The sequence below is a fragment of the Gigantopelta aegis genome, chromosome 9, assembly GCF_016097555.1.
Source record: "Gigantopelta aegis isolate Gae_Host chromosome 9, Gae_host_genome, whole genome shotgun sequence".
NCBI lineage: Eukaryota > Metazoa > Mollusca > Gastropoda > Neomphalida > Peltospiridae > Gigantopelta > Gigantopelta aegis.
The window spans coordinates 14,674,002-14,688,954 of record NC_054707.1 but is presented as its reverse complement, the minus strand read 5'-3'; the positions used below and the strand labels follow the sequence as shown (position 1 = coordinate 14,688,954).

Genomic DNA, 14,953 nt, shown 5'->3' with positions numbered 1-14,953 from the left:
ACGTGCATTCCGAGGAATGGAAGTCCGTGGCACTTTTATTCCTGGTACTCCTAGTCCACAGGGCTTTCAATCCTAGTATTCCTAGTCCTCTGGACATATTTTTTATCGATGGTATGGTTTGTTGGGACTAAGATATCATAGAGGCTAGAGTCTGATATGTCATATGTTAGACAAAATTAATTTTTGAAAATGAGCAAAATTGACAAAGCAGGCACATGTTCAGTAAAGCTATGCAGGGGAGAGGTCTAGAAATTTGCTTTGAATAGGGGTGTTTAGAACACGTCACCCCACCCCACACCCTATGTACACGCGCCTGCAACATTATTGACAAAAGGGTACAAACTTAAAATTATATAATAACAAGATAATGTATATAACGCAAATATCACATTTTTATAGGTAAATTATTATTATTATTATTATTATTATTATTATTATCAAATACCAGTATATAATGTCTAACAGATAATTGTGTTGGTATATCATATGAGCAAGTTATACTTATTTGCGAGTACTAATATGCTTCGAATTATGGAAAATGTTTTTGAGTTACTTTTAAATGTTTAAACATTTATTAGTTGGAACAATACGCAATGAATAAAGACCTTGGTTCTGCTCATGTAATAAGGTCAACAAAATGTTTGCAAACTCTTGCAAATGATATAAATGGAAAATATTGGAATAAACAGAAAACATTTAAATAGAGGCGCTAGTATCCTAAGTTAATTAAATAAACCAAAACGGAAACTGTTTTTCGTTTTGTTTACATTTATAATTTATTTTTTATGTGTACGACCGGACTTAAATTTTGTTTGTCCAGGAATGCAAGTCCGGCCCGGACTTGATATCCTGGCAGTCAGACCAGTATTTCTAAGGAACGTCAGTCCTAGGACATGCATTCCTAGGTATATTAGACCTAGGACCTATATTCCTAGGAGATTAAGTCCGGTCAGACAACTGTTCCTACGGACTTGCATTCCGTTTACACCGGCACAGGTACCGACTCCAACTCAAAACGAGCTTAACGACTCAGTGGGTGGGTGTAAGGCCACTACACTAACTTTTCTTTCACCAATCCACTGTCTTGGATTGACAGCCCAAATTGCTCAGGTGTGTGCCAAGGACGGCGTGCTTGAACCTTGATTTGACAGAAGCACAAAAACAGGTATAAATGGAATTAAATAACCTTGAGTCTCGCTCGGAAGATGACATGTATGACGGTAGTCTGTGACACGGGATCCGGAATAACGAATGGACTACTGGAGTGGAGAATATCAAACTAAGACTCGCCATCGATCTAATAAGTCCGGATAATTTGCACTGTCATACAGAATCACCCCTATCTGAAGTAATAGTCATCCGTTATTATTAGCTTCAGTAGCGGTAATTCTCTGACATCAACTACTGCCAATTGTTTATCGATCTTACACTTCGGATAACATCCATGACTTTTGTTTAGGGTTTTTTTACGTTCGTCGATTCATTGGACAGACATATTGCAATCAAAGCTGCGCTGGTTTTTCATTTTGTAGAATAATACTATATTGGACATATTGCAATCAAAGCTGCACTGGTTTTTCATTTTAAAGAATAATACCATATTGGACATATTACAATTAAAGCTGCACTGGTTTTTCATTTTATAGAAGGAAGGAAGGAAGTGTTTTATTTAACGACGCACTCAACACATTTTATTTACGGTTATATGGCGTCAGACATATGGTTAAGGACCATACAGATATTGAGAGCGGAAACCCGCTGTCGCCACTTCATGGGCTACTCTTTCCGATTAGCAGCAAGAGATCTTTTATATGCACAGACAGGGTAGTACATACCACGGCATTTGATACACCAGTTGTGGTGCACTGGTTTTTCATTTTATAGAATAATACTATATTGGACATATTGCAATCAAAGCTGCACTGGTTTTTCATTTTGTAGAATAATACTATATTGGACATTGCAATCAAAGCTGCACTGGTTTTTCATTTTATAGAATAATACTATATTATAGAAGTACACAGGACTGATTTCTAGAGCACATTTGTATACGTTTGAGCAATTTCGCATTGACTGGTGTTACATTTCTAGCCTCTAAGTATTCCAAGAATTCTTTTAGTAATTTCGTATTGTGTCTGTATTATACAATTAATAGATAATGTTCCACTACGTCATACATAGAGGGTTTTATTTCTCAAATTTCACTTGACGCCCATGCTGTACTGGACAGACAACCCAGATAGCTGAGGTGCGTGACCAGGACAGCGTGCTTGAACCGTAATTGGATATAAGCACAAAAATAAGTTGAAATGAATGAATGACGCCCATGGCTTTGAATTTGGGGATTTTAGCATCGCTTCACAAAAAAAAGAGGAATATTCAGTTTTATTTCATCACTAATAAAACACTGACAATGTAGCCCCCCCTCCTCTTTCCCGAGTCTAGAAATATAGCTAATAAAACACTGACAATATAGCCCCCCCTCCTCTTTCCCGAGTCTAGAAATATAGCTAATAAAACACTGACAATGTAGCCCCCCCTCCTCTTTCCTTTCCCGAGCTAATCTAGAGCCCCCCTCCTATAGCTAGATAGCTAATAAAACACTGACAATGTAGCCCTCCCTCCTCCTTCCCGAGTCTAGAAATATAGCTGATAATAAAACACTGACAAGGTAGCCCTCCCTCCTCTTTCCCGAGTCTAGAAATATAGCTGATAAAACACTGACAAGGTAGCCCTCCCTCCTCTTTCCCGAGTCTAGAAACATAGCTGATAAAACACTGACAATGTAGCCCTCCCTCCTCTTTCCCGAGTCTAGAAATATAGCTGATAAAACACTGACAAGGTAGCCCTCCCTCCTCTTTCCCGAGTCTAGAAATATAGCTGATAAAACACTGACAATGTAGCCCTCCCTCCTCTTTCCCGAGTCTAGAAATATAGCTGATAAAACACTGACAAGGTAGCCCTCCCTCCTCTTTCCCGAGTCTAGAAATATAGCTGATAAAACACTGACAAGGTAGCCCTCCCTCCTCCTTCCCGAGTCTAGAAACATAGCTGATAAAACACTGACAATGTAGCCCTCCCTCCTCCCGAGTCCCGAGTCTAGAAATATAGCTGATAAAACACTGACAATGTAGCCCTCCCTCCTCCTTCCCGAGTCTAGAAATATAGCTGATAAAACACTGACAATGTAGCCCTCCCTCCTCCTTCCCGAGTCTAGAAATATAGCTGATAAAACACTGACAATGTAGCCCTCCCTCCTCCTTCCCGAGTCTAGAAATATAGCTGATAAAACACTGACAATGTAGCCCTCCCTCCTCTTTCCCGAGTCTAGAAACATAGCTGATAAAACACTGACAAGGTAGCCCTCCCTCCTCTTTCCCGAGTCTAGAAACATAGCTGATAAAACACTGACAATGTAGCCCTCCCTCCTCCTTCCCGAGTCTAGAAACATAGCTGATAAAACACTGACAATGTAGCCCTCCCTCCTCTTTCCCGAGTCTAGAAACATAGCTGATAAAACACTGACAATGTAGCCCTCCCTCCTCTTTCCCGAGTCTAGAAACATAGCTGATAAAACACTGACAATGTAGCCCTCCCTCCTCTTTCCCGAGTCTAGAAACATAGCTGATAAAACACTGACAATGTAGCCCTCCCTCCTCTTTCCCGAGTCTAGAAACATAGCTGATAAAACACTGACAATGTAGCCCTCCCTCCTCTTTCCCGAGTCTAGAAACATAGCTGATAAAACACTGACAATGTAGCCCTCCCTCCTCTTTCCCGAGTCTAGAAATATAGCTGATAAAACACTGACAATGTAGCCCTCCCTCCTCTTTCCCGAGTCTAGAAATATAGCTGATAAAACACTGACAATGTAGCCCTCCCTCCTCTTTCCCGAGTCTAGAAATATAGCTGATAAAACACTGACAATGTAGCCCTCCCTCCTCTTTCCCGAGTCTAGAAATATAGCTGATAAAACACTGACAATGTAGCCCTCCCTCCTCTTTCCCGAGTCTAGAAATATAGCTGATAAAACACTGACAATGTAGCCCTCCCTCCTCTTTCCCGAGTCTAGAAATATAGCTGATAAAATCCTGACAAGGTAGCCCCCCCCCCCCCCTCCTTCCCGAGTCTAGAAACATAGCTGATAAAACCCTGACAAGGTAGCCCTCCCTCCTCCTTCCCGAGTCTAGAAACATAGCTGATAAAATCCTGACATGGTAGCCTTCCCTCCTCCTTCCCTAGTATGGTAGCATAGCTGATAAAAACCCTGACCTGGTAGCCCTCCCTCCTCCTTCCCGAGTCTATAAACACAGCTGATAAAACACTGACAATGTAGCCCTCCCTCCTCCTTCCCAAGTCTAGAAACATAGCTGATAAAACACTGACAATGTAGCCCTCCCTCCTCCTTCTCGAGTCTAGAAACACAGCTGATAAAATACTGACAATGTAGCCCTCCCTCTTCCTTCCCGAGTCTAGAAACATAGCTGACAAAACCCTGACAAGGTAGCCCTCCCTCCTCCTTCCCGAGTCTAGAAACATAGCTGATAAAACACTGACAATGTAGCCCTCCCTCCTCCTTCCCGAGTCTAGAAGCATAACTGACAAAACACTGACAATGTAGCCCTCCCTCCTCCTTCCCGAGTCTAGAAACATAGCTGATAAAATACTGACAATGTAGCCCTCCCTCCTCCTTCCCGAGTCTAGAAGCATAGCTCCTTCCTCGTTTCCAGAGTCTAGAAACACAGCTGATAAAACACCGACAATGTACCCCTCCCTCTTCCTTCCCGAGTCTAGAAACATAGTTGATAAAACCCTGACAAGGTAGCTCTCCCTAATCCTTCCCGAGTCTAGAAACATAGTTCATAAAACCCTCATTAAATAGCCCTCCCTAATCCTTCCAGAGTCTAGAAACATAGCTGATAAAACCCTGACAAGGTAGCCCTCCCACCTCTCCTCCTTCCCGATATAATGTCTGTTCATACCACTCGCTATTTGAAAATGAAAAAAAATGGAAAATGGAAAATTAATTTAAATTGTGCTTATCACGACCGGAATGTATGAAAGCCGTGACACGAGTGTTGGAATACGAAGCAGCATAAGTTCACTTCTGAATTTTCTGACAAAAACGTGGTCTTCTCACTGCTGGCGTTTGCCATCTCCAAGTGAAAAAACAAACCTATCGTTAATTTGTGGAGAAAAAAAGCCTAATCCATTTGTAATATCTAACAACCAATCCGAATCTCCACAAGCTAGGCAGGGATACTTCTTTGAGCTGTCAACTTGAAGAATGTCATTACCACAACTAATTGAGAAATGTCCCGCAAGCTGTGCTCCTCCAAATCATACGGGCAGGCCTAAGTGTATGGTATTTTAATGCATTTTGATGCACATTGACGGTTACAACTTCGGCGTTTTCAGACCTTAGGCAAGACGGTGATTTGAGTCTACTTAAAGGGCCAGTCTCAAAGTGGCATAATTACCTAAATATATTTATTCATTTCTCTTGTAAAACATAAAAAATATACCTTGCTCTATATGCCCACAAGCAATTACAGGACTAAGAGTAAGGTTATTTTAATGCATTTTTGTGCACATTGTCAGTTACAACTTCAGCGTTCTTAAGACCCTAGACAAGACAGCTAGTTGAGTCTACTTAAAGGGGAAGTTTCAAAGTTGCATAATTACCAAAACAATTTATTAATTTTTCTTGTAAAATACTGTTTTTTTTAAACATGCTTTATATGCCCACAAAAAAAGAGTTACAATCAAAATAATTTAATTGACTAAAGTTTTTACTTCAACATGAACTCACCTGCAACACAGATGGGATACTGAATTCAAATATAGAGTTGGTATATAGGTAGTACTAACCCAAATAACTTCCGTCTGGGTCAAAGTTGGAGGTGCGCCCAACTTTTGATATAGAAGTTTCATCTGGGCAAAACATATATGCAATTTTATTTCATCTAGTACCACTATGTCAAGTAGCGTTGTGTTTGAAACATGTATGGGATACCTGTAAAAAAAAAATACTCGAATTTTGTGCGGAACTAGGGTAGTCATAGACGCTACCCGTTATCTCAGAAATGAACAGCTTGACACCCATTTTTTCTGATTCACTTTAAGGGTGAGGGTGGTAGTATTTATATCCGTGGCGTTTATGTCGATTGATACGCTGCAGGTAGGAATTTTAGCCATATGTGTTACTATTGTCGTCTATGGGATTTGATTTGGTAGTACACACCCTTTAGATCTCACTAATTCGGACACAACAGGCTTTTGTTTTTGGCTCTTTTGAACACACCAAGGTATTGTTAGTGCAGTAATGTTAATTGTAGCTGGTTAAGAGTTGTACATATTCAAAAATGCATTTCAAATTATTGTAATCTAGTTACAGCTTAAAATTTTGTTGGTTTTGAGTTGAAATGTTTTGAGGTTAGCATATTTCTACTTAATTTGGGCTCCCTTATTTTGGGCAAACTTATAGCAACAATTTACCTGCGATCTAAACCGCCATAATTCATAAACCATATATTGAAAAGGGGCATAGACGATTAAAAACAAAATATTAATTTTGACATCTTTAAAGCAAAATATAAAAAATATACATATTTATTAATAGGAAGAAAAAAATTCATATTCCCAATAACTTTGAGAATGCATTTTTAAGATTAGCAACTGGTGAACATTTGAAAACAAAAAATATATATTTTTGTGGTAATTAAAAAACAATTTTACTTGACAACTTAATAAAACAAATATACCATTTTTGGCGCTTCCTTGAGTCACCACTATCATTATTCGTTGACGCTGGTTATTGCACATTATGTTTTCTAAATGTTTTAAAAAAGAAAAGGTTAACACCAAATTACATAGTCGACGTCTGTGTAGGCTCAACGCGGAACTAATTGTAATATGTCGTCTATATGGAAAAAAACCCCGGGGAGGGTGTAAATATGAACCTAGCGGACCCGTTTGTCATATATGAATAGCCTAATATTACACTGTAAATTACTACTAAAAGAAACCCATTGTTTTGGTTTGTTTATGCAGTTTTCTATTTTAAAAATAGGAAAAAAAGAAACAAATGTTTTATTTAACGACGCACTCAACACATTTTATTTACGGTTATATGGCGTCGGACATATGGTTACGGACCACACGGATATTGAGGGAGGAAAGCCGCTGTCACCACTTCATGAGCTACTCTTTTCTATTAGCAGCAAGGGATCTTTTATATGCACCATCCCACAGACAGGGTAGTACATATCACGGCCTTTGATGTACCAGTCGTGATGCACTGGCTGGAGCAAGAAATAGCCCAGTGGGTCCACTGACAGAGATCGATCCTAGACCAACTGCGCACCAAACGAACGCTTTACCACCCGGCTGTGTCCCGCCCCTACAAATAGGAAGTATTAAAAAAAAAAGGAAAAAAAAAAAAAGAGAAAACAAACCAACAAGCTCGACATTCTAGTTGTGGAATACTCCTTTGATTATTTTATTTTCGCTTAATAAAGACTTCTAGTATTCATGATGAATTACTTTTATTTGCAGGCGCGGATCCAAGGGGAGAATATTGGGGTGTACACCCAGGAATTTCGAAGTGTCCCAAAAATACAAGAACGTTTTAGGGTGTGGTGGAAGACATGCAGGGGAGAGTGGGGCAAAATGGCTCCCTCGGGTAATATCCCCCCCCCCCCCCGAAATCCCAGCCATCCAGTGCTGCCATCTTTTTGACAAGCATAGTACTTATACCTCTGCACAACAGCAGGCAGTAACAATATGGCGGCGGTGGCTGTACATGCTCATCCCTGCACAGTCTGAGATGACATATTCCATCCACACCTGATCTATCGGTAGGTATCTGAGGAAAGTGTGTTTGTAGTGACACCCTATACTCACAAGTTTGAATGTTATTGCATGCTTCTTTGATAGAAATCAGTGACCAAAAATGACAGCTTAAACTTCCTGCCCGATTTGTAAAATTTCCCATGTGGCCATGTTTGTATCAAAATCGTAGGTGGGGTAAAATGGCCCACTTTTGCTGGGGCAAAATGGCCTAGGGTCCATTTGACCCCACGCCGTCCATCATTTATAGCAAACATTTGTAAGTTGCTAGGTTGGCAAGGGGAAGCACCTTGAAATTGCACCGCCAGAACCAGATTCTAGCGAATCTGAGGACGATGAAACCTTTTGCCTTTTCTACAGTGAAGCATACAGCATGCTTAAGGTGGATCTAGTGCACTACCTGTAGACGTTGGGCACATGATCATTGTGCAGGTGTTGACAGTGATGATGACGAGTTTGTTTGTGACATGTGCATAATCATGTTTCTTGAGGTCATCAGCACCTCATCTTTTGGCTACATGATCTATGGTATAAGAACATTGTTAATTCTGCTGTGTGTTATATGACAATCACCTCATTTCAAAATATTTTTTTAAAAAGACTACAGTTGTATTCGCAGAGAGGACAAGGAACGTTTGACCAGGGTGGTCTTTGTTGTTAAACAATCATTGATTCAACAAATTACGTTAGCCGTCAGAGCACAGGTTGATTTGTAGGCTACCACGAGAGGACAAGGACATTCTGATCTCTATGTTATCATTTTGTAATTGATGTTTCATGTAGCGGGGTGGAGGGGTGGGGGGTGGTGCGATGTTGTTTCCTAAAAGGTTTGTACTAGTATGTACTGTGTGTTAATTTTAGGATAAAACTTGTTTTTAAAATTAGAATTATATTTGCAGTTTGTTCCTTGACCACTCACAATGTTTTATCATGAATGGGCCATGTTACTCGAATGGTGTGGGCCATTTTGCCACATGGGGTGGGCAAAATGGCCCAGCAGGCAAAAAAAATTCTCTTGCTTATCAACAGTTGATGGTTAATTTTGGTTCTATTTTCCAAGGGTCATTACATTTATTAGTGAACAAAGATTACAAAACACACTGACCCGAGTTCGTACAGTTCATCATGATGGAAAAATATTGATTGAAAGCTTAAGGTGGCCATTTTGCCCCACTCTCCCCTAATGTGTTTGTCAGTCTGTGTTTCTGGGGAAGACCGCCGTAATAATGCTGCAGAAAATATCTTTCGATGCTGTAGGTGCCTTTTTACATACCACGACCTTTAATATACCAGTCGTGGTGCACGGACTCGAACGAGAAATAGCCGAATGGACCCACCAACGATACCCTTCGATGGGCTCATTGGGCTGTTTCTCGTTCCAGCTAGTGCACGGCTGGTATATCAAAGGCCGTGGTATGTGCTATCATGTCTATGCCAGATGGATATAAAAAATCACTTGCTACTAATGAAAAAATGTTGCGGGTTTCCTCTCTATGACTAAATGTTTAAAAAATACCAATACTACAGTCGATGATTAATAAATCAATGTGCTCTAGTGGTGTCGTTAAACAAAAGGAACTTTAACTTTTTACTATAGCTGTTCTTTTTAAACGTTAAACCCGTACCTAGAAATTTTTTTTATCCGCCCCTGAATTATTAATATATCTTCATTAGTAACTGATAATACTATTATTTAACTAATAAATATTTTAAAGATATTTCACAAAGATAATATAATAAATACACTGACCTGTCTTGGTGATATCCACACTGTACAATATTACGGAAATAGCAGACGACCGTTTTGACAGCTTTGCTATCTCGAATATAAATATATACCAAATAATTTAGTAGTTTCCTTGTACACGTTAAACATGCTCATAGACACCACCTAGCGCTACCGTTCACATATTTCTGAACTTAAAGCTAAATCCAGGATAATGTACGTAGCGCAACTTGGACGTCCATAACCATATTGAAACGTCATCGTATTGTTGACGTCATAGTTATGTTTCCGGCAATGTTTGTTATACACGGAATGAAATCGAAGTGGCATTCAAAGGTGTGTGTTTGTTGTGTTCTTTTTGTTTTTGTTGTTTTGTTGGGGTTTTTGTGAGGGTTTCTTTATTTTGGGGTTATTTATTTGTTTTTTGTTCTTGTTTTTGTTTTTTGTTTTTCCGGCATCGCCATATTAATCGTTCATGAATGCGATCGCGTACGCTTGGTGGAAAAAAAAAAAAAAATTTTATCCGCCCCTGAATTATTAATATATCTTTATTAGTAACTGATAATACTATTATTTAACTAATAAATATTTTAAAGATATTTCACCAAGATAATATAATAAATAAATATATATATATATATATATATATATATATATATATATATATATATATACTACTCAAAAGAAGTTAAGGGTCAGACGATATTTTCGACATTATTTTCTGAATGTCAATTATATTAGCTAGACCATAATGTCACGCATGGTATTGTTCCATTTTGACGAAAGTGGGTCTAAGCAACCCATAAATGAATTAAAATCCACTGTCATTGACACTGTCGACTAGTTCTAATAGCGAAAACATGCTTACATTTGCACGTAAATTAGGGCGAAAGCGAAAGGTCTGCTAAGTGCCCATAACTTGCTTTTTCACAAAGCGCTTCATTTGCACGCTTTGCACGTGTATTCCATGTTCCCAATGCAGAATTTCCGTATAATTGGAGCTTGCGTTCGTGTACGGTGCACACTCCAAATTCGACAATGGTACGACTTCAACTGACTATCGAAGATCGAGGAAGGGCTATTGCTTGGCTTCAGGATGGCAATACGCAAAGAAATGTTGCTCTGAGACTTGGTGTCAGTCAGAGTGTCGTTGGCCGACTGTGGCAACGGTACCAAGCAACGAATTCTGTTCGAAATCGTCCACGTTCGGGAAGACCCCGAAGCACTACAAATAGAGAGGACCGCTACATCACCAATATGGCTCTACGTCAACGCACAACCACTGCACGCCGACTACGTGACAATCTGCGGACTGCGACTGGAACTCGAGTGTCAGATTAAACCATACGCAATCGTCTGAGAGCCAATAATCTACGCTGCCGTCGCCAGGCTGTTCGACCACCACTCCTACCACGTCACAGAACGGCCAGACGTCACTGGTGCACGCTTCATCTGCGGTGGCAACGTGTTCAGTGGGGTTGAGTGATGTTCACTAATGATTCCAGGTTTAGTCTCCAGTTCAACGACGGTCGGGTTCGTGTCTACAGACATCCTGGGGAGCGCTTCGCTGACGTTAACGTTAGACAACGTCACCGGTTCGGTGGTGGCAGCGTCATGGTGTGCGGCGGCATCTCTATCCACCACAGGACCCCCCTCTATGTGGTGGATGGCAATCTGAATGGAATCCGCTATCTGAATGAGATTATCCGGCAGTTGGTTCTCCCAGGCCTTCAGCAGATTGGCGGTGGGGCAGTTCTGCAGGATGACAATGCCAGACCCCACCGCGCCAGGGTGGTAACGGACTTTCTCAGACAACAAGATATCGCCAGGATGGATTGGCCAGGATGGATTGGCCAGCATATTCGCCTGACTTGGCCCCAATAGAGTACGCCTGGGACGAATTAGGCAGGAGAGTTCGGGATAACCATGCCCCTCCGGCCAACCTTCATGATCTGGGTCAACTTCTTATGGCAGAGTGGCAGGCCATTCCCCAAGAGTTCTTCAGACGTCTGATCAACAGCATGAGGCAACGATGTGTCGAGTGTATTCGCGCCAGGGGTGGATTCACACACTATTAAACGAATGTTCTAATGTGTAAAATCCATGTTTGACAACCTTCAACTTTGACAGCATGTCATGTGACTTTCTTGTATACAGTGACGTTATTTGTGGTTTTTTGTAAATATGGAACAATAAATAAAAAAATTGGTGTAGTTTACATCATCAATCTAATACACTCTGAAACTTATTTGGTTATAAATTTTTGAATATATATATATATATATATATATATATATATATATATATATATATATATATATATTATCTAGCTTGTAGCCTACCCACCACACTATAGATTGCCCTGCCTTTCACTAGAGATTGAGATGCCCCCCCCCCCCCTCCACACACAGTGTTCCTATGCGCCTGGGGGCGAATAAGGAGGGAGGGGAAGAGACTTGACGCCACGTTCAGTTGCTTCAAAAACAAATTTGAGAGGTGTTAGCCTGCACATTGTCATATAGAAACGTGCCTGTTCTAAGTAGCTTTATAAGCATGTTGTTTATATACACTTAACGCCATTAAAAACGCATCACCAATTTGCAGTTGCGGATCCAGAAAATCCATTTGGGGGGGGGGGGGGGGGGGGCGCCGATGACATGAGGCGGAATACCAATAGAACTTTGGGGGAGGTTTGGAGGGGCTCGTACTACTCAAAAGAATTTAAGGGTTAAAAATTTATAACCAAATAAGTTTCAGAGTGTATTAGATTGATGATGTAAACTACACCAAAAATTTAATTTATTGTTCCATATTTACAAAAAAACACAAATAAACGTCACTGTACAGTGGACTCTGTCTAAACCGGACTCACTTCGTACCCTCGAAATAGTCCGGTTTACATAAAGGACCGGTTTAGACAGAGTTCATCCAGAGTTATGGTTCTTGAATGATCGACAACTCGAGATCAACAATGACATTTGAACCCATGGATTGTTGGGAAACAGTCATACAATCCATTGTAACGAATGTAATTACATATCAAATATATGTTTCTGTCTCAAATAGTAGTGGCTGCATATTAAACGTGTTTGTGATCGTTCTAATATGTGTACTAGGTTAAATTTAATTTTATTTCTTAAACATTATATTTTCGTACGTACGAAATCATTTGAATACAAAATCGAGTTTGGGCTTCTTATAATTATTAAGACAACTAGAAACACCTTGAATATACAGACACTGATATTCTAAACACGAAAATATATTTGATACATGCCGAATTCATAAGAGTGAAATCAGTTAGGTATCAACACACAACACTAATATTAATCCGATTGATGTAACGGCCTACTGCAATAAGAGTAAACTTCACACGGGTGCGATTACATTTTGTATTTGATCTTGCGACGGCGTTCTGATTATTCGGCAAGTGACGATCATTGTTCAACTAATTAAGCAGCTCGTCGTTCAGTCAAATTCTAAATCCTGGGTAGACAGAGGTAATTAATGCATGAACGGTTCTTTTGTTCTTGATTTTTGATCCGGAGTCCGGAGTAGACAGAATACGGATTAGGCAGAGATTTATACATAAGAGATAAACGGTAGCTGAACGGGGTTGTAAAAATGGACCGGTTTACGCAGAGATCCGGATTACACAGAATCCGGTTTAAACAGAGTCCACTGTATACAAGAAAGTCAAATGACATGCTGTCAAAGTTTAAGGTTGTCCAACATGGATTTTACACATTAGAATATTCGTTTAATAGTGTGTGAATCCACCTCTGGCGCGAATACACTCGACTCATGCCGTTGATCAGACGTCTGAAGAACTCTTGGGGAATGGCCTGCCACTCTGCCATAAGAAGTTGACCCAGATCATGAAGGTTGGCCGGAGGGGCATGGTTATCCCGAACTCTCCTGCCTAATTCGTCCCAGGCGTTCTCTGTTGGGGCCAAGTCAGGCGAATATGCTGGCCAATCCATCCTGGCGATACCTTGTTGTCTGAGAAAGTCCGTTACCACCCTGGCGCGGTGGGGTCTGGCATTGTCATCCTGCAGAACTGCCCCGCCGCCAATTTGCCGAAGGCCTGGGAGAACCAACGGCCGGATAATCTCATTCAGATAGCGGATTCCATTCAGATTGCCATCCACCACATAGAGGGGGTTCCTGTGGTGGATAGAGATGCCGCCCCACACCATGACGCTGCCACCACCGAAACGGTGACGTTGTCTAACGTTAACGTCAGCGAAGCGCTCCCCAGGACGTCTGTAGACACGAACCCGACCGTCGTTGAACTGGAGACTAAACCTGGACTCATCAGTGAACATCACTCGACCCCACTGAACACGTTGCCACCGCAGATGAAGTGTGCACCAGTGACGTTTGGCCGTTCTGTGACGTGGTAGGAGTGGTGGTCGAACAGCCTGGCGACGGCAGCGTAGATTATTGGCTCTCAGACGATTGCGTATGGTTTGATCAGACACTCGAGTTCCAGTCGCAGTCCGCAGATTGTCACGTAATCGGCGTGCAGTGGTTGTGCGTTGAAGTAGAGCCATATTGGTGATGTAGCGGTCCTCTCTATTTGTAGTGCTTCGGGGTCTTCCCGAACGTGGACGATTTCGAACAGAATTCGTTGCTTGGTACCGTTGCCACAGTCGGACAACGACACTCTGACTGACACCAAGTCTCAGAGCAACATTTCTTTGCGTATTGCCATCCTGAAGCCAAGCAATAGCCCTTCCTCGATCTTCGATAGTCAGTTGACGTCGTACCATTGTCGAATTTGGAGTGTGCACCGTACACGAACGCAAGCTCCAATTATACGGAAATTCAGCATTGGGAACATGGAATACACATGCAAAGCGTGCAAATGAAGCGCTTTGTGAAAAAGCAAGTTATGGGCACTTAGCAGACCTTTCGCTTTCGCCCTAATTTACGTGCAAATGTAAGCATGTTTTCGCGATTAGAACTAGTCGACAGTGTCAATGACAGTGGATTTTAATTCATTTATGGGTTGCTTAGACCCACTTTCGTCAAAATGGAACAATACCATGCGTGACATTATGGTCTAGCTAATATAATTGACATTCAGAAAATAATGTCGAAAATATCGTCTGACCCTTAAATTCTTTTGAGTAGTATATAATAAAATTATAACTCGCAAAATTTAGGAGGGCGCCCCGTCGCCCCCCCCCCCCCCCCTCTTAGATCCGCCTCCGAGTTGTTATTGCTATCGCACACAATCACCGTAACCATTGTATACTACTTTTGACTTACTAATTGCCTCCCTGGATACAAAATCCATTAAATGTTTCATCTCATATCCTTTTTACAAGTTCTACTAATCTGGCTGGTGCGTTTTCGGTGTTGTTTAGT

The 14,953-nt window shown here is 41.0% G+C and overlaps 1 protein-coding gene across 1 annotated transcript in view; it reads left to right on the top strand.

The window, feature by feature from the left end:
- Positions 1–9,870: 9,870 nt before the first annotated feature.
- Positions 9,871–14,953, top strand: part of LOC121380581 (polypeptide N-acetylgalactosaminyltransferase 5-like) — a 51,728-nt gene continuing 46,645 nt past the window's right edge. Inside the window, exon 1 of the mRNA XM_041509460.1 lies at positions 9,871–9,913. The gene's annotated coding sequence lies outside the window, so the exon portion shown is untranslated. The remainder of the gene's footprint in view (positions 9,914–14,953) is intronic.